At 50.2% G+C, this 17,676-nt stretch overlaps 2 long non-coding RNA genes across 2 annotated transcripts; both read left to right on the top strand.

Moving 5' to 3' along the window:
• The first annotated feature begins 8,142 nt into the window (after positions 1-8,142).
• On the top strand, positions 8,143-8,768 carry LOC135390215 (uncharacterized). The gene is made up of 3 exons (XR_010421779.1): positions 8,143-8,315; positions 8,370-8,514; positions 8,576-8,768. It is a non-coding gene; the product is annotated as an uncharacterized LOC135390215 (long non-coding RNA).
• Positions 8,769-15,576: 6,808 nt separating this feature from the next.
• LOC135390214 (uncharacterized) lies at positions 15,577-16,449 on the top strand. The gene is made up of 2 exons (XR_010421778.1): positions 15,577-15,848; positions 16,274-16,449. It is a non-coding gene; the product is annotated as an uncharacterized LOC135390214 (long non-coding RNA).
• The last annotated feature ends 1,227 nt before the right edge of the window (positions 16,450-17,676 follow it).

The raw sequence follows: 17,676 nt of genomic DNA, 5'->3' as shown, positions 1-17,676 counted from the left end.
ATGGTCCTTTTAAATCTACAGTTCATAGCGCGATATCCTGTACCACAACGTTAGCAGTCCTTGCCCCTGTCGGTGGTTTCTCTCCCGATGACGACGTCGCACCGTTTTGCAGGCCTCGTGTCTCATGCTGTGCTCTCTCTGTGCTTCTTACCAACTTGAGAGCATTTATGAAAGTCAATGTCGTCTTTTTCAGCAATTCCGTTTTTTTACTCCCGAGGTAGCGAGCTCACCCGCTAGCCTCACATTGCAAATACAGTGCAAGCATTTCGCAATTTACAACACCTACAAAACGTCCTTCAATGACAAAACCCTTATACCTAAACCACGTACCTAATCCAATAGCTAAACATCAAACATTATGCTTTAACTATACAAGGCGCACCTCATGCAGATATCTGAAGGGACAGATGTGAAGCCAAAACCAGTACAGACTGCCACATGACAGATTCTGAGGTTTCGAGAACCACAATGCTTTAGTATGCCTTTTAGGCGCAAGATGATCGCCTTCTACGCCAGACTGAGATGAGATCAGAGTTCGAGTCCCAACACCGCCTGCGCTTGTCTGGGAGATTTTCCTGAATTTTCAAAATATCGGCACAATTCCCTGTGAAGTCGGCCCCGATCTGGTTTCCGGAAACGTCGACATGAAGACTGTTCGGCAATAGCGTGCCACTAACCAACTGAACAGAGGCTTGCATGCGTTGCAGCGCATGGAGGCACAAGCAGGTGGGACTATCGTGACATCAGATAGTTTCCAGGAACCGGTTGAGCACACCCAGCACGACCAGTTGCAAGAGGAGGGAGCGACGCGCATGCGCTTTACCTTGTGGGGATTATAATTCCCGTGCGGCGTTGGCCGCGACAATCCATCCGCTTCCGATCGCTCTCTTTCGGGATCTTCCGAAAGATGCTTAAAGGTCAGCTACGCCGATTTCCTGATGTGTTAAAACGGTTGTGATATTCAGAACCAGCACGTCCAACTGCCCCCGAAACGCACCTTCGTTTCTCAATTTTGTCTTCCTATTACGAAAATTAATTAAAGAAACCAAAACAAGCCATGGGCGTAGCCATTTTTGTGACGTAGATGGGAAGCACCTGCTCCATCTACGTAGATAGAGAATCGTGCTTCTGAAAGCTGAGGCTTTCTCCGACTTCCCTGCCGGCTTCTCCCGTTGGCGAGGAAATCCAGTTATGGCGGCCGGCTACGATGAGCGTTTCGTCCGAGAATAGCCTCCTATATACTAGTATATAGGAAGCTATGGTCCGAGGTAATCCCGAGAACTATTGAACGATGGAAACAACAACTGCGAACTAGTAGTAGGTACTGGACTCTCACAGTGCACAACGCTCAACTGTCCTGAACACGATTTAATTAGCAATTAGAGCTAATTGGGACCCCCCACATTAATCAGCACCCTCCAGGGAGCCACCACACTAATTGGGGAAAGTCTAACTCGTGTCCAGACCAGCTGAGCGTTGTGCACTATGAGAGTCCATAAAAAAGAAAAATAATAGGCAGAAAATAAAATAAAAAGATGGAAATAGAGTGGAGAGAAACAATTTATTCGAAAATCAACGATGCCGCGGCGAAGAACCCGCTCCGCAACACCCGAGTGACCAGCGCCCGCCATGTTGGTAGTTTGCACCCAGCAGTTGCAGAGATCGACGACAGGTGGCCACGTAGTTGCAAGGCATCACACCAGATGCCGTCACCGTCATAGCTCTAGACGAGAAAGACAGAACAAGATACTAGCGGCAGGTAAAAATGACAGCACTGCTAAACAAGTCTAGGCATGCGAGAGAAAAGGTCTAAACGCTACTGCTAAACAGAAAACAGTACACATCGGGGGAAAAAGGCTTACGGGGACGATCGCTTAGGCCTAACCACAACACTACGCAGCCAACACAAGGCGGGAACCACACATCGCTAAACATGCGTCAACAGGCTTGCTCACCGCAAAACAAGTCTAAACATGCGAGAAAAGGCTTACGGGGGGCGATCGCTTAGGCCTAACCTCAACACTACGCAGCTAACACAAGGCGGGAACCACACATCGCTAAACATGCGAGAAAAGGCTTAGCACAAGCGCGGTCACCGCTAAACACGGCAAACATACGAGAAAAGGAGCGCGTCAAATCACTCACTCACCTTTTCCCCCGCGGCAACTTCCAGGCAGAAACTGAGCGAGCGCGGAGAACATACGTCTGCTCTCTACGAGAGGCAGCCAGCAACTGAGCGAGCGCGCGGAGCGCACGTCCGTCTTCCGCGACGGTCCGAGAGAAACTGAGAGAGGCGACGCGCAGCGGCAGCTATGGATGCGCGCGCGCCCTCTGCTCCACCCGTCCGCGCATGCGCGCGCGCTGCTAGCTCCCTCTGCGCCGGCCGCGGGTGTTTTCGGTTTCGGCTCTCTGCTGCGCGCGCGCGCGCGCTCCTAGCGGCGACGGGTGGCTTTTCAGTTTCGCTTTCATTCTCCGTTCTTTGCGCGCGCGCGTTTATCTGTATAAAGGCAGCGCGCACCGCGCTCGCGTCATCACTACGTGAAGATGTTCAGCTACCACTCTTTACAAAATTGTTCCCGCACCCACGCTTGTTGGGAAGAAGTGGAGAAGGAATGTTTCAACGGCGAAAGTCCCCGCAACGAGCTCGTCATCACTGCTTTTCGCTACGTGATAGACATGGTAGGCTTTAGCAATATAGGAGAGATCTCGCCGGGGCCTCTGCAGGAGATGGTGCGTCGGATCTACGCCCGTTACAAGAACGTCTGCATAACGGTTCCAGACGGACCCCTGGGACTAATGTGCGAATTTGTGAGCTTGGCCAACGCAGAATTCAACTACATCGCTGCAGACATCGTGGACCTTCTCGCTCGTGCCATCGCTCATATTAAGCACGCCCTGCGGAAGCAGCGACATTTGCAAGCAGTCTACATCGCCAATTTTGTCATTGATTTATTGAAATACCGATTGGTTATTGACATGCAACGCATTAAACAGTCCGAATAACTTTGACGAGACTCTGTGTGTTCTTTCACTGAAACATCTTTATTGAATACATACAAAGGACTTGGTCAATAGATGTCTGCACCCTCCCTCCCTCCCTTGTCTGATCTCACGAACGCAGCATTACGAGATGATCAGACGTGCCAGAAAAGGGGAATCTTCATCGCAGCGCCGTCATTGCGCGGGTCACTGCGCCAGCACGATGACGGAATGGTCATTCTTTTCGTACACCCATTCCGCTACCACACTGCCACGATGTCCCGTGCTTCTCCTGTCTGAGAGAGAGAGAGAGAGAAGCATGTCTCGACTAGAACTTTTATTCTCGATTACATGCGCGTGCAGCTCTTTGTTCCACGGTTACTCGATGCCTGACGTCGACGGTCTCGGGCTCTCTTCCGGGTTTTCCTGTGCTGCACAAAGAGGGAGTACTATCGTAATGCGATACGCGTCAAAACACCCGTAAAGCTTACCGTATTCGCAGCTCCCATAAGGGAAGGAGTGTACGGCATCCACGAGATAGCGTTTGTCGTCGTAGGGGACCAAGCTCTTCTTGGGTCTCGAAATGGTGTACATCATTCGCTTTATACTCTGGATGGTGCACTGCTTCTGAGAGACCGCCTTTTCATTGAACAGAGAATCTCGGTACACTTCGTGCAATAAATGTTTCCGCACCACGTCTTTCTTAACTCCTTTGGCTCTCGCGATCTGTTTGTGTGACCCAGCCAAGAGAATGCTGTACATTTTCGCTCGGATGGCTACGACTTCCTGAATAACTCCGCCCCCCATCTCGTCTTTGAAGTACCCCATCTGGTTCGCGTGCTCGTCGTTGAAAAGTGGGTGGTCTGGCGGATAGGAAGACAGATCTAACTCACTCTCAATCTTCATCAGCTGCTCTTCCAGGCTTTCACACGTGAGAGAAAAAATTACGCTGTCCGTGTCGCTATAGATCAATTGCACTGGACATGTCAAGCGAGAAAAGAGCGACTCGTAGATGAAGCTGTACATTCGGACTTTGGATATTTCAAGAATGGCAAAGCCCACGTAAAGGGGGTGCGTGCATTTGATGCGGCGTTGTTTCATCTCGTACAAGATGCACTTGTCACTCAGAATGAGAAAATGCTGACTGTCGACGGAGCTAGCCTTTCGTAGTGCACTTTCTTTGTCGTAGGCTATTGCGTACCTTTTCATGCGACTCACATTTTGTATCGACTTACCGAACGTGCTGTTCGACATGGTTTTGTACAGAAGTCTCTCGAATTTCGTGCTCGCGGCATTCCTCAACGCGACGTTTCTCTGCACGAAGGTTCGCAAAAAGTCGTCTTGGCGGAACGAGAGGATGCTGTGAACACGTTTTATTTTCATGCCCAACCTCACGTACAGAGCGAGCAATGCATAGTGAACGACGTAGCGTTCTTTGTCATAGCACGTCAGCAAGAGTTTCTTTGTGGGAGGGGCGTTCAGCGCCAACGCATCTTTCAGGTGTCGCTGGTAGGGGGACAGTTCGTTCTCGTCCACGCACCTGTGTTCGGGTGCCAGGGGAAAATCCCTGGTGAGCGCGTGCAGTCCTTCGGGATACAACAAGTCTACCACATATACGTAACCCACTTCCGAATCGTGAGGAATGTTGAGAAAATCAATCTCGCTCCACCTCGAAGGATCGACCCACTCAAAACCACCTGTCGGGAGATGGAAAGTCATCGCGTACGGGTACAAACTATTCACGTCGAAGTACTGGATAAAAGTCTTTTCTTGCTGGGGATCGTAATCGTCGCACCCCTCGTGATTAGCCCGACAGTATCTGTGGAAGCTGTTACAAATGCCTCCCCTGATTCCCTTCTCGATCGTTTCGTACATCTCACGATCGCTCATGAGCTCGAGTTTGACTTTGGTGAGCTTCAGAGCGCTGCCCCACGCGTAGCTGGCGAGGGACACGGTGCGTAGGATATCCATCCCATCCGTCTCTAGCGCGATCTTCCTGAAATACAGCACGACGTCGCAGAGCTGACAGGCGTCGAGCGTGACGTAGAGACGCGTGTAACCACCGAGGTTCTTACATTCGAACAATTCGAAAATCTCTAGGGCGTACTGATAGTCCTCGTCCGTGATCTCTTGGTCGTTCAGGTCACTTTTGAAAGCTTCCTTTGGCGGTAGTGCGGGCAAATTGTACGCTTCGAAACTGTCGACGAAGGTGTACGGGTAAATGCCCTTCCTGAGGAGACGCCGGAAACGGTCACCATACATTTGGCGGGTACAATGAAACGCGCTCTCGCCACCGCTCGCGAGCAGGGTTTCCACCAGGTTCGCCAAGGACAGGTTGAAAAACTGCGTGGTATCGCGGAAATGGAGATCGCCAATGTTGAACCCTCTTATCTTTTCCGTACTCGAAGCTAAGATCCACGGCTCTCCCAGATTTAGAACGTGCATGTGGTGGAGAAGGGAGCTCAAATCGTATTGCAGGTTGTGCACGCACACGACGAGTTCTTTGGTATTACGACACGTAAGGTTACACGTATCACACAGCGTCGCGACAAAATTCGAAGAACCGGGTTCTACGAAGCAGGTGTGGTCGTGATGCGATACCTTCCGCGTATGTCTGTTAAATTCGATTCCACAAAATTCGCAGTGCGTAGCGCTCGCGTGCCGAAAGTGGTCTTCCATACTCATGACCAACGGCGCGGGACAACTGTTCAACCTATCGATTTGATCGCTAAATCGCTTGAGCGAGAGCAAGCATTTCTCTGCTGCGTTGGGTCCCAAATAGCCATCTAGGCCTAGTATTTTTCCGTCCCAACTTCTCACTACAACGATGCAGTACGAGCTCATCCTGTGCACACTCACAGCGTCCTTAACGAGTGCGTCCTTTTCCAAGACGCTCTCCGTGTCCAACACCGCGAAATAGGGATAGGGATGCATGTACTGTATCTTGTTGAAGGAGACACACTCCCCCGCTTTTGGCATTTCGAGAATCACTTCGTTTACGTCGCGACACAGACGTTCGTGTTGCTGCAATGCCTCTCTCGTCCCGTAACCGGACGTGCATTTCTCGCAATAAAAGTAGTCACTTCGTCCCATGAAAGTGCTAAATTTTCTGATTCCATAGAAATGCTCTCTAACCTCGAGCAAGTGGACTTTATCTTTATAGAGCGTACAGGGAACCCGTCCGGTAGATATCGAACTCGTCTGCTCGTCGAACACGTAGATGTACACGGAGATTTTGTTTTTTCTCTCCCACAGGGAAATGTCTTCGTAAGTGACTGGGAAGCAGGGCGGCCAGTACGTTACGCGCGTCTCCGGATTCGAAGGATTCATGTACTTGCGGTATCTAACATAATCGTTTGGGTTGTTTCTCAACGGATGCAAGAGTGCCAGCACGCTATACTTGAAACACTCGTTTTCGTGATTCGGCGGAAGTTTGACGTTTGTGAGAGTATTTCGTTTTCTTTTTAGCAGCTCGGGAAGCTCGATCGTGCACCCAATCCGCTTCGGTTTTAAGCGCGTTAGTTTTAAGTCGACACATTGGACGTCGTTCGAGGTGAAACCAGACCCTTCTGTCGCATAGTTTTCTACGCGTTGCGAGGACTCTGCGATGGCAGCATTTATCGCGCCTTCGATTTCTTGGCGGTTATGCACCACTCTCAAGTGAAGGTTCACGTGGAGGAGATGAGAAGTCAACCCATCGGCTCCGTCCTTAATCATGAGCACCTTCGAGCACAGACAAAATTTGAAAGGCATGGGATAAGCTTCGAGGACGCGCGTGATTACTGGAGCTATGCTCGGTAGATAAAGTCGCAAATCGTCGACGTTGTCGTCGTGTGGGGAACAGAGAAGCGTGTACCTAGTAGCCGTTCTGTCAAATGCCTCATCTGTGACAAAAAAAGGAAGGAATCGTCTCTCCGTGACGGAGGGATGATTCTCTACGACGTGTTCTCGCAATTCAACGATTCTACGTCCCTGGACAGGCTCAGCTTCGTTTTGAAATTCTGGGCTTGCATCTGGTGATTCATCTCTAACCCTACCAGACAGAGGAATGAAATCTGCATACGACTGATCCCCTTCCCACATGAGCAATTCGTCTGCATTGTCATGTCCATCTAGGGGTTCGTCGACGTCGTCCGTTTCAGGTATTACGAAAGGCGGACTACTGACTCTGTCGTCGTCGTCGTCGTCGTCGTCATCTGAAAGGACGACTGGGCTATTACCGAGATTTTCTATTCTAGCTTCGTGCTCTCTTTCTACGGCCACGAGCATGGCATCGATGGGGTCGTACTGACATACGAGACAGCGTGGCACTGCGGTCAAACAAAATCAGTACGAGATTTCCTCTCACGAAACAATGCTCACTTTTCCCTTCAGTTGAGGAACGCTTGAGATTGATGATGATGATGATGAGAGAGGATGGGGTGAGTCCCTGTGTGTGTGTGTTCAGTGTCATGCGGTGACAGCGGCTATTGGTTCCTGAAAAAACAATGCTATACATAGAATACACTCTCACAGCAGAGACGGTCGACTTACATTTTGGTCCACGAAACGCCTCGTGTCGTGGATGGGTGCCCCTCGTGGGCTTTCGATCAATCGTCGTAGAACCAGCGCACCTTTTATAGTCGCTACACCGCTCTCCTCCTCCTCGCATTGCAACGGTGTCGTCTGTACTTTGACCACCCCGCCTTCCGTCTTTCGCGCCTTTTTGCGATGTCGCATATGACAATGATAATACCATCGACGTTGAATAAAACATTACACTATTTTCTAGCTAACACTCTGGGCCGACTTGTATATGACGACGAGAAGACCCAGAGTGGGATTCGAACCCAGGATCCTTCTACACTGGACGCGACACACTAACCACTAGTCTAATTCGTACTGCGTGACGTTTTTCGTATTGCGGGGTTCGTGTCTACACACGTCACAACATGTTCAAACACGTCCAAACATGTTCAGACACGTTCAATGACGTCATAGAGCGGAAGAGAGAGGAACGAGTGTGTCCAGGGGCGACTTCGCCGCCCATGTCCAAACATGTTCAAACACGTCTTAACATGTTCAAACACGTTCAATGACGTCATAGAGAGTGAGAGGCAAAGCTTTACTATAAACGTCGAAGCGAATGGTCGATCGTCATTCCATCATGATCAGCTTGGTAGATCCTCGTAAGTAATACCCATGACGTCATCATCGCCGAAATGTTTGAAGAGTTTCGTTTCCAGTGTACAACACTTTTGCTGCGCGTGAAGTCGGTTTTTTCCCGCCTCACATATTTCGGGAGATTGGCAGCGCCCGCTTCTTCTGTACCAATTGTGGTGGATTGTGGTCCAAAGGTACGCTTCCTCGTTATTTTTTAATACGTTCTATAATCGTTCACATTTTTTCAGAGCAAAAGCATTGGACGGACCGATTGATTCGCCCGTTTCTCGGCTGTCGGACGGTACCGTTCGACGTACGTTGCGAAGGACTTCGACTATTGAAGGAAGATGGAGAAGATGGACCATCAGTGTCACTCTGTGACTGAAGAAGATTGTACGTGTGTGTGTGTTTGAGTTAAAAAAAACAGGCGTTTCTCACACTCCTTTCGTTGCAGATTACGAATGGCTACTGACGGGAGATCTACCCCTGGTCCTAACCTTCAAGCCTCCTCCAAAGACCTTCTTTTTGCGAATCGGCGATCAACTGACTACCTGTCGTTGCGGTGGACTCTGGTCGAGAAACCCCAGCCATTGGTTAGACTCGAGCCTTCGTCCGTATTTGGGCTGCCTTCCCGGCTACGAAACCAAAGCTGGAGCCTAATTCATGTGTAACGAGAAATAAAAAAAAAGGTTGTCTACTCTCATTCCGTCTCAGTCATGATGACGCCCGAGCAGAGGTTTGCCACCTTTGTGCAAACACGAATGTATCGGGACTTGCTGCGATTACGCGATTATATTCACGGCGATAGCTGCGAGGGAGACTTTCGCTCGATTCTCAAGACGATACCCTTACGTCTGTTCACCGTCAGTGGGAAGATTGCAAAGAAAATGAAGCGTTTCGTAGATTACAAGCTCGAGCTGCTGGAGAAGTATAGACGAGGAGAGACAGTCGACCCGTGTCTCATCAACGCGGGTTTCAACCGACCTATCGTCCGTCGCTACTGGCTTCTCCACACATCCCTCGACGTCACGGTGCAGACCGGCGACGACGGTGAGCGTCGGGTCAGCACGTTGGAAGATCGTCTCGCAAGGGTCTTGTGTATGTCGTGAATAAATATACTATTTTTTACGAAACGAGCTCGCTCACGAGGAGACGTTTTATTGTTTTGTCATTCTCTTCGAGGTTACAGGAAAACATGGATACACAACTTTTCAAGCTGTAGCGTTTCGACATGCGCGTGGCTACGTAGATACAAAAAAGCCCGCAGTAAGGCGAAAAAGGCGATTGAATACACTTGTCGTTATACTCGTCCACTACAGGTAAAGTCTTTCGAAGGTTTGCTTCGATGGGGGAAGTCCGTAGCTGTCGAAAAACACGGCAGACCCGTCGTAGTTTTTCAGGTAGAGCACCCAGTGCTGCCCGCGCCTTCTTCGCTCTTCGGTATTGATGATTAAATAGCCGGGCTTGCGTAAAACGAAGGCTTCGTCGGAAGCGCAAATGCCTCTCAGCATGGAGGAAGCGAGGGGGTTCAGGGACACGAGTTCCAAGATGTCGCTCTCGTACATCTTTTCTTATGGGAAGGTGACCGTACGGTCCTTGTCGACGTACATGAGCTTGGGACACTCGGAAATCAAGAGGACGGTGACCGCGTGTGGAAGGGCTTTAGCGAAGCGTAATTGCAGGCGAACGTTTCCTTTTCGCCACTCGTTCAAATGCGAAGGAGAAGAACACTTGTCCACGTCCAAGTTGAAGTAGAGAAGGAACCCGTTCGTTTTAAATCGCTCGTAGCTATACTTGAAATGTTTCTCTCCCAGTTCTTGCAAGAAGTTAAAGTAGGGAATTTTGACGAGGTCGTTCTGAAAGTCGTACTCGGCTCGCACTTGCTGGCCGTCCACGGAGAGCATCGAATGAGACAGGTCGTAATGACGGAATTTGTAGGGGTTCGATTGGATGTCGCCGAGAAAGTCGGACGTGGCGAGCAGGGCGACGCATAATTTGGAAGGCACCCTTTCGGGGTAAACGTTTTCAAAGTGAGCGTCCAAGCTCCCGGCACTCAAGCTCCGCACCTTGGTTTCCAATCCGCGTAACACGTAGATGGCCGGCGTGGTCTGAAGCCGCCGCTCGTATTCCAAAATAGGGAAGGTGCCAGCGTCACCTTTTTCAAGTGTAACGTCATTTCTTTAATGTCCACCTCGTAATTGTACGTTTTCTTGTCTTTGGGGACCGATACGAGTTTAAATTCGTCGTTGTTTAACAGGAAAACGACGCGAATTTCGACGGCAGGTACCATCAGGCGCGGCTGTTGAAACAGGTCGGTATTGATCTGTCCGACCAGGTTAAAGTATTTTCCACCCTTCGTCGCTTCGTAACGTTGTTTCGGACCGCGAGAAGAGACGTCGTAATCGTCCTTTAAATGTTCGTCGTCCTCGACATAGAGTCCAGCCGCGTGCACTGTTTCTTGAGCCATGGGCGTGGAATGAAGCACGACGTCCAAAATACTCCTGTAGGCGTACAACTCGTTGGAACTGACGAGCTTGTTGTTCGCGTAAACGGTGACCGTCTTAAACATGCCGCTCAACAGGTGGTTTATTGGGAAAACGACATCTTTCTCGTCCATTTCTTCCCCGTCGTCGCGAACAATGCGCACGGTCAAAGACACGAAACTGCCGTAGAGATCCAAGTGTGCCCTTTGCAAATTTTGAATACAAAACTCGATCACGGAATTATTTACCCCGTTGACCGGATAAAAGAGTTGGTACGAAGTATCTTCCACGCCGTATTGAATGGAGGGGGGTTCGAATATCATCACGTCACTCGTAAGACAATGCGGTGACCGTTGCGTCTGTATTTTTGCTTTCGTTGACGTCATGATGGACGGAGCGCGCACAGCGGATGTGTGACCTTCACGGCGTACCAAAGATATCTGCAGGTGCGTCGTGTGTCGGCGCCTTTTGTTGTCTTTTGCGGCGTTTCTTTCCATTGTTGTTGTTGTTTCCAGAGCCCTCCATGGAATCCAGCACGTCTCTCCCCGTTGCTATGGCCGTCTTTTTTACTGCGCGCGATATTCCTTCGCCATCGGCCAAATTCCGCGCCAAGCGCTTCAACGTTCTCTTGGCGATCGGTTTTATTTGCTGCCAGATGGGAACGATAAACTTGGATATGTTGCTCAACACACCGCCCCCTCGTTGGAAAAGGGGTCCCGTGTACACGGGAATTATTTTGGGGGAATTACGGTACATATTTGAAATGCAACGTTAGATTGGTTCTGCCTTTGGACCGCAACGGCAAACGTCTTCCCGTTTCGTCCGCGAGAACGATCGTCACTGAGGGAATTTCGAATTGAGACAGGTTAAAATACTGGATGTTATCTAACGTGTAGGTGACGACGTGCTTGTCTTTCTCGTAATAAAAGGGTAGTATTTTTAATATCGGTTTTTTCCCGCTCCCCACGTACGTGGGTTCCACGATATCGTGTACACGATTATGTTGTGAAACGGGGGTTCCAGGAGTACCTCGACGGAGCTCGTGGCATCCTCATCCCCCGTGAACACGGTACGCGATTCGAAGCCCAAAAGCACGGCCAGGTACTCGGAAAGTCTTAGGGTGGAGGTGCCCTCGGAAAGCCGAATTTTACATTTCTGTTCGGTTCCGTCGAAGCTGAAGCGCGCGCGTTCGCCTACGCGCTGATTAATCGCATTTAGAAGTGCTTGCGGCGTCGCATAATAGCCGGGAGGCAGATGTACTTGCAAAGATCGAGGAATTTTCGTCTTGATCGTGAAAGAAAATTGACGCGCTACGGGGAGAGAGACGCGTAGCGTTTCTTCGTGTCCCTCGACGGGTGTGAGATGTAGCAGCTTGACAAAGGGTTCCGGTACGTGCAACCCTTTCGGTGTTTTCAGAGAGTACACGTTATCCGCGAATTCTAGCGAGGCGTCCAGCTTGTGCGTCTGGAAATACTTGTTGAGTGTGTTCCGTAGGGACGTGGTTTCCGAATTCAGAGTGACGTCGCCGAAAGCGACGGGTGCGGCGTGCTCCAATAAGATGGAGGTGGCTTCGCGTTCGCTCAATTTGGGGGGTTTCACCGCACGACCTGCTTCGCGGGACGCTAGCGAGGCGTCGAGCGCTTGCGCGAGCCGAGGGTCCAATTCCACGGCTTTCACGTCCACGGGTAAGACGAAGTCGTATCGCGATTTATTGTACGCGAAAGAAACGTCGAATTCCGAAAGGGCTTTTCCCAAATCCCTCTCGAGATCCGAGGTGACACGAAAAGTTCTGCCGGCTTCCACCGTATCCTCGAAAGAAACCTCGATTTTCGCATCTTGCCTTTCGTAGCCGATATTTAAAAAATCGTTACTTATGCTGAGATCCATCAGACCGACTTTATACCGATTCGAGAGCTGAAGCGGACTATCGAAAGCTACCGTGAAGGCGTTGAGTTTATTCGAGGGAAACTTATCCATGCTGGCGTTCGAGAGCAGATGGACGTAGATGTCCGACATCATTTCCCAATCTTGACCACGTCGCTGCTCGGAACCCAACTGTCGTGTTCTTTGTCGTAACCGAACCAGCGAACCAAGGAGAAGCTCTGACCGTTCACCTGCTTCTTCCTCAGCACTTTCGTTACTGGCCAAGGCTGATTGGCGTCTCGGGTTACGACGAGTACCTCCTCCGGGTAGAAAGATCCGTCCACTTCCTTACCCCGGTAATCTTCCAGGTGTACGACGGGAGGAGAGGTGTCTCTCAGGCGGGAGACGGTGAAAATCTGAGGCGACCAACTCCCTTCCGAGCTCTTATGAAAACCTTTTCTGTGAAGTAGGACCCTCACTTTATCCCCCAGTTTGAGCTTCTTTTTCACGGAGGGTACGACGGGCTTCCCATTTATCTTATTGAACAGCTCCAATTCGTTTTCGGGCGTGACTTCGGACGGGCTGATGCCCAAAGTCCTGTGTTTGGTGGTGTTGTAGTCGCGCACGATCTTGGGAAGCGCGGAAACGAAGTGGTATTTTCCCGTTACTCTAAAATAACGGAATATTCTGTCGCGTAAAGTGCGTATGACGCGCTCTGCCTGCGACGCTTTGATTACTGGAGAGAAGGTAGAATACATCTGTACCTTCTTTCGTGAGAGATACTCCTTGACGGTCTTGTTGTAGAATTCCCCGCCTCTGTCGCAAAAGATGCGTGTAGGTACGTTACCTCCCCGAAAAAGTCTTATCATGGCCCTTTTCATTTCGGCGGGGCGCTTCGTCTTTAGCGGGAGGGTGCGCAGAAAGCGGGAGAGGGAATCGATTGCCACGAGAATGTAGCGGTAGCCACCGTTGAATCTCTTGTATTTTGAAAAATCGGCGAGGTCCATTTGCCACACGTCGTTGATCTTGAGTGCGATGATGCGTCTCCTATTAAACTTTCTTCTGACCGGATGGTGAAGCGTGTAGGCATCCAGCTTTCTGAGAATGGCGAGAGCCTTCTTTTTGCTCAAGTGATGCGCTTTTCTATAGCGTTCCACACCCCCCAAACCACCCTCTGGTTTCTCATATCCCTCCATAAGTCGTCCACGCAATGGAGGCCTGCTGCTGCTGCTGCTGTTGAGGCTCGCGAGATTTGGGTAGAGAAATCAGACGCAATAGTTTCGAGACTTTGGGGAACCAGGAAGGTTTCTTTCCCGTCTTACGTTGCAACAAATAATTGACGAGTTCGTAAACGGAGGAGTGTCTGATGGGCTTGCCCGACACGGAGACACAACCCTCGCGATCCCAGGAAAGAACCTTCTTTAATTCCGAGACGACCCTTTCCGCTTCCTCTTCGTCCACCTCTGGAGAGAGGAGCGAATAGTCAAAGTCATTTGTAGCGTCGGACGCCTTGTTTTTATTGTCGTAGGGGTCAAATCCGTACTGCTTGAGTATGCGATACAGTGCTTGCAGTATGAGTTTCACTTTGACGTCGTCACTCTCCTTCGAGGAAAGAATGTTTCCGATGGAGGAGGAGGAGGTGGTCACTTCAATTCTCTTGGCCATTGGCGAAAAGGTTCAACACGGCGGAAAGCAGGAGAGGAACCACCGACGAAAGAACGCCCTGTCCTCGCTGCTGAGACAGATAGCGCTTCAAACGTTGCGGATTCTTGTGAATCTTTTTGTAGGCGAGCCGTCGTAAAAAGCGTTTGTGCTTCTTCAAACGCGCGAACGTATCTGGAGCTAGAGCCACCTTTCCGTTCAATACATTGAGGCAAATTTCGGAGAGGTGTTTCATGTCGGACGAGGACGAACGTCTCAAGACGTCGCGGCGGCGTGGAGGGGGTAGAGTGGAGAGTACTTTGAGTAAAGTGAGGTGAGGGCGGAGATTCATTTCGGAGCGTAGATATATTGACGTTCTCCCGGAAAGATATTGCTACGCAACCTGTGATCCTCGTGCGTATAGTTGTGAAGATCCACGAGTAAATATGCGTGGGGCGACGACATCGCTTGTTTATATGCGTCCAGAAAATACTCCAATCTTTTTCTGCCAAATAGCTGTTGGCCGAAATGTTCCATCTGGTGCACGCTGCGCACGGTGCGCCACAGGACGACGTAACTGGCGTTGTAGGATATTGTTCTAAAATGGCTACTGTCGAAAAAGATGTTTTGAACGAGTAAGAAGATCGACGCGTTGGCGTGGTGAGAACCCCGAATGAAAAGATCGGTCACCTCCTTCAAGGAACCGGCGTCGGTCATGTGATCGTCGACGACGATCAGCGTAGCGCGCGACGTGTCCCACTCTCGCGGTAGCTCCTTGGTAAATTTTACGGAGTCCCCGAATTCGTCCTGCATGCTCGGCGAAGCATATTTCTGCACGTAGAATATTTGTGACGGAGGCTTGTCCACCACGTCGTTCAGGTTCCTCAGCACGTTAGCAACGAACGTAGATTTGCCGCACATGGAGGGACCGCTTAAGATACAGCGAAAAGGATGACGGAAACGAAAAGGTTTGGGGGAAGACATGTTGCGTGCGTACACGTTGCACGAAGAGAAAGAAGAGACTGAGACTCGAGGAGAAATGCATCGCTTTTATTTACACATCCTCGTCGTCGTCCTCTAAATCGGAACTGCGTTCCCAATACAGATTGTCCAGGCTAAAGTTGGACTTCTTTTTCGCCAGTCTGTCCGCCGCTAAGATGCGGTCGAGCGTCTTCATCTTGTCCTGACACATTTCTTGACGTGCTTGCAACCATTCCAGACGGTGGACTTGAAAGGCTTCCTCCACGATGCCGCGTATAAATTCGCGAAGTTCTTCGTTTTTTGTCTTTTCCTTGCGACGACGAGAAACGCAGGAGAATAAACCACACATGGCGTTTTCCACGTATCGGTCAGAATGATGACGCGAGCGCGGTGCGCGCTGCCTTTATACAGATAAACGCGCGCGCGCAAAGAACGGAGAATGAAAGCGAAACTGAAAAGCCACCCGTCGCCGCTAGGAGCGCGCGCGCGCGCGCAGCAGAGAGCCGAAACCGAAAACACCCGCGGCCGGCGCAGAGGGAGCTAGCAGCGCGCGCGCATGCGCGGACGGGTGGAGCAGAGGGCGCGCGCGCATCCATAGCTGCCGCTGCGCGTCGCCTCTCTCAGTTTCTCTCGGACCGTCGCGGAAGACGGACGTGCGCTCCGCGCGCTCGCTCAGTTGCTGGCTGCCTCTCGTAGAGAGCAGACGTATGTTCTCCGCGCTCGCTCAGTTTCTGCCTGGAAGTTGCCGCGGGGGAAAAGGTGAGTGAGTGATTTGACGCGCTCCTTTTCTCGTATGTTTGCCGTGTTTAGCGGTGACCGCGCTCGTGCTAAGCCTTTTCTCGCATGTTTAGCGATGTGTGGTTCCCGCCTTGTGTTAGCTGCGTAGTGTTGAGGTTAGGCCTAAGCGATCGCCCCCCGTAAGCCTTTTCTCGCATGTTTAGACTTGTTTTGCGGTGAGCAAGCCTGTTGACGCATGTTTAGCGATGTGTGGTTCCCGCCTTGTGTTAGCTGCGTAGTGTTGTGGTTAGGCCTAAGCGATCGTCCCCGTAAGCCTTTTTCCCCGATGTGTACTGTTTTCTGTTTAGCAGTAGCGGTTAGACCTTTTCTCTCGCATGCCTAGACTTGTTTAGCAGTGCTGTCATTTTTACCTGCCGCTAGTATCTTGTTCTGTCTTTCTCGTCTAGAGCTATGACGGTGACGGCATCTGGTGTGATGCCTTGCAACTACGTGGCCACCTGTCGTCGATCTCTGCAACTGCTGGGTGCAAACTACCAACATGGCGGGCGCTGGTCACTCGGGTGTTGCGGAGCGGCTTCTTCGCCGCGGCATCGTTGATTTTCGAATAAATTGTTTCTCTCCACTCTATTTCCATCTTTTTATTTTATTTTCTGCCTATTATTTTTCTTTTTTATGGACTCTCATAGTGCACAACGCTCAGCTGGTCTGGACACGAGTTAGACTTTCCCCAATTAGTGTGGTGGCTTCCTGGAGGGTGCTGATTAATGTGGGGGGTCCCAATTAGCTCTAATTGCTAATTAAATCGTGTTCAGGACAGTTGAGCGTTGTGCACTGTGAGAGTCCAGTACCTACTACTCGAACTCACATCAACAACATTTATTTTCGACGTGAAATTGTGATTATGTACTCGAGACCTCGCAGTTCAACCCTTCAGCTGCTATTCACGTCGACCTGTTTGTTGCTTTTACTGCAAGTGCAGGAATGGGAGCGATTGAGCAACAACGTGAGACTTGGTGGTCGTTTGAGCATATACCTGCAGAGGACTGGTCTTCAAACAAAGAAGACCCTATTTCTGCACGTGTGCACATCGTGCAATTGCCAGGCTTGTTACACGAGATACATATGTTGTGCAGCATCATAGCGTGATTGCAATGAACGACGTAGGAATGTATCGTCACCATTCGAACTGCATTCGTTCAACCATTCGTCAGTTATATGAAAGTGTTCATTAGAGTTGCCCCGCACAAAAAGTGTTGGATGTAGTTTTGTAGTGTGTTGTTTATCTCGTAGAGCGCATCGGCGGCATGTAGAGCCCTTATACGCATTTTTTGCATGTTTACTTGAGTGTGCGCATTGCTCTATACCACACAGGCCATATTTCATTCATAATAGTTCCGCAAATAAACACGCGCGGATCGATCTCATACTGCTTTTGAGTTAGGCACAGCGTCTTCAAATCAGGGTATATGTATCCTATTTGCTGGGCCCAACAGATGTTATTAAGGGTAGTGCAACATTTCCCACTTCGTGAACCATGCTAGCATTGCCAGAATAAGGAACATTACACTGTGCTGTGTATTCCACACTCAGTTCTCTCGCGACGTAAACCCCAATTATTATATTGTGTACTCCACATGTTCAACCAGGCAGCACTTCCCATACCCGAATTTTTTTCGAACGTGTGCTTAAAATTGCACAACTGCCACCCAAGTAACTTTGCCACGAAATGAGTCACTGAGAAAAGGTATATGTAATTTATCACAAATTTAATAACCTTGGTGGAAATGGTTGATGCTGTCCTCTGCCTTGTACGGTGCACCTCGCAGCAAAATACACAGGTCCAAATGTT

The sequence above is a fragment of the Ornithodoros turicata genome, chromosome 3 (assembly GCF_037126465.1).
Source record: "Ornithodoros turicata isolate Travis chromosome 3, ASM3712646v1, whole genome shotgun sequence".
Classification (NCBI taxonomy): domain Eukaryota; kingdom Metazoa; phylum Arthropoda; class Arachnida; order Ixodida; family Argasidae; genus Ornithodoros; species Ornithodoros turicata.
The sequence above is the reverse complement of the archived record's forward strand: the minus strand, read 5'-3'. Positions and strand labels throughout refer to the sequence as shown.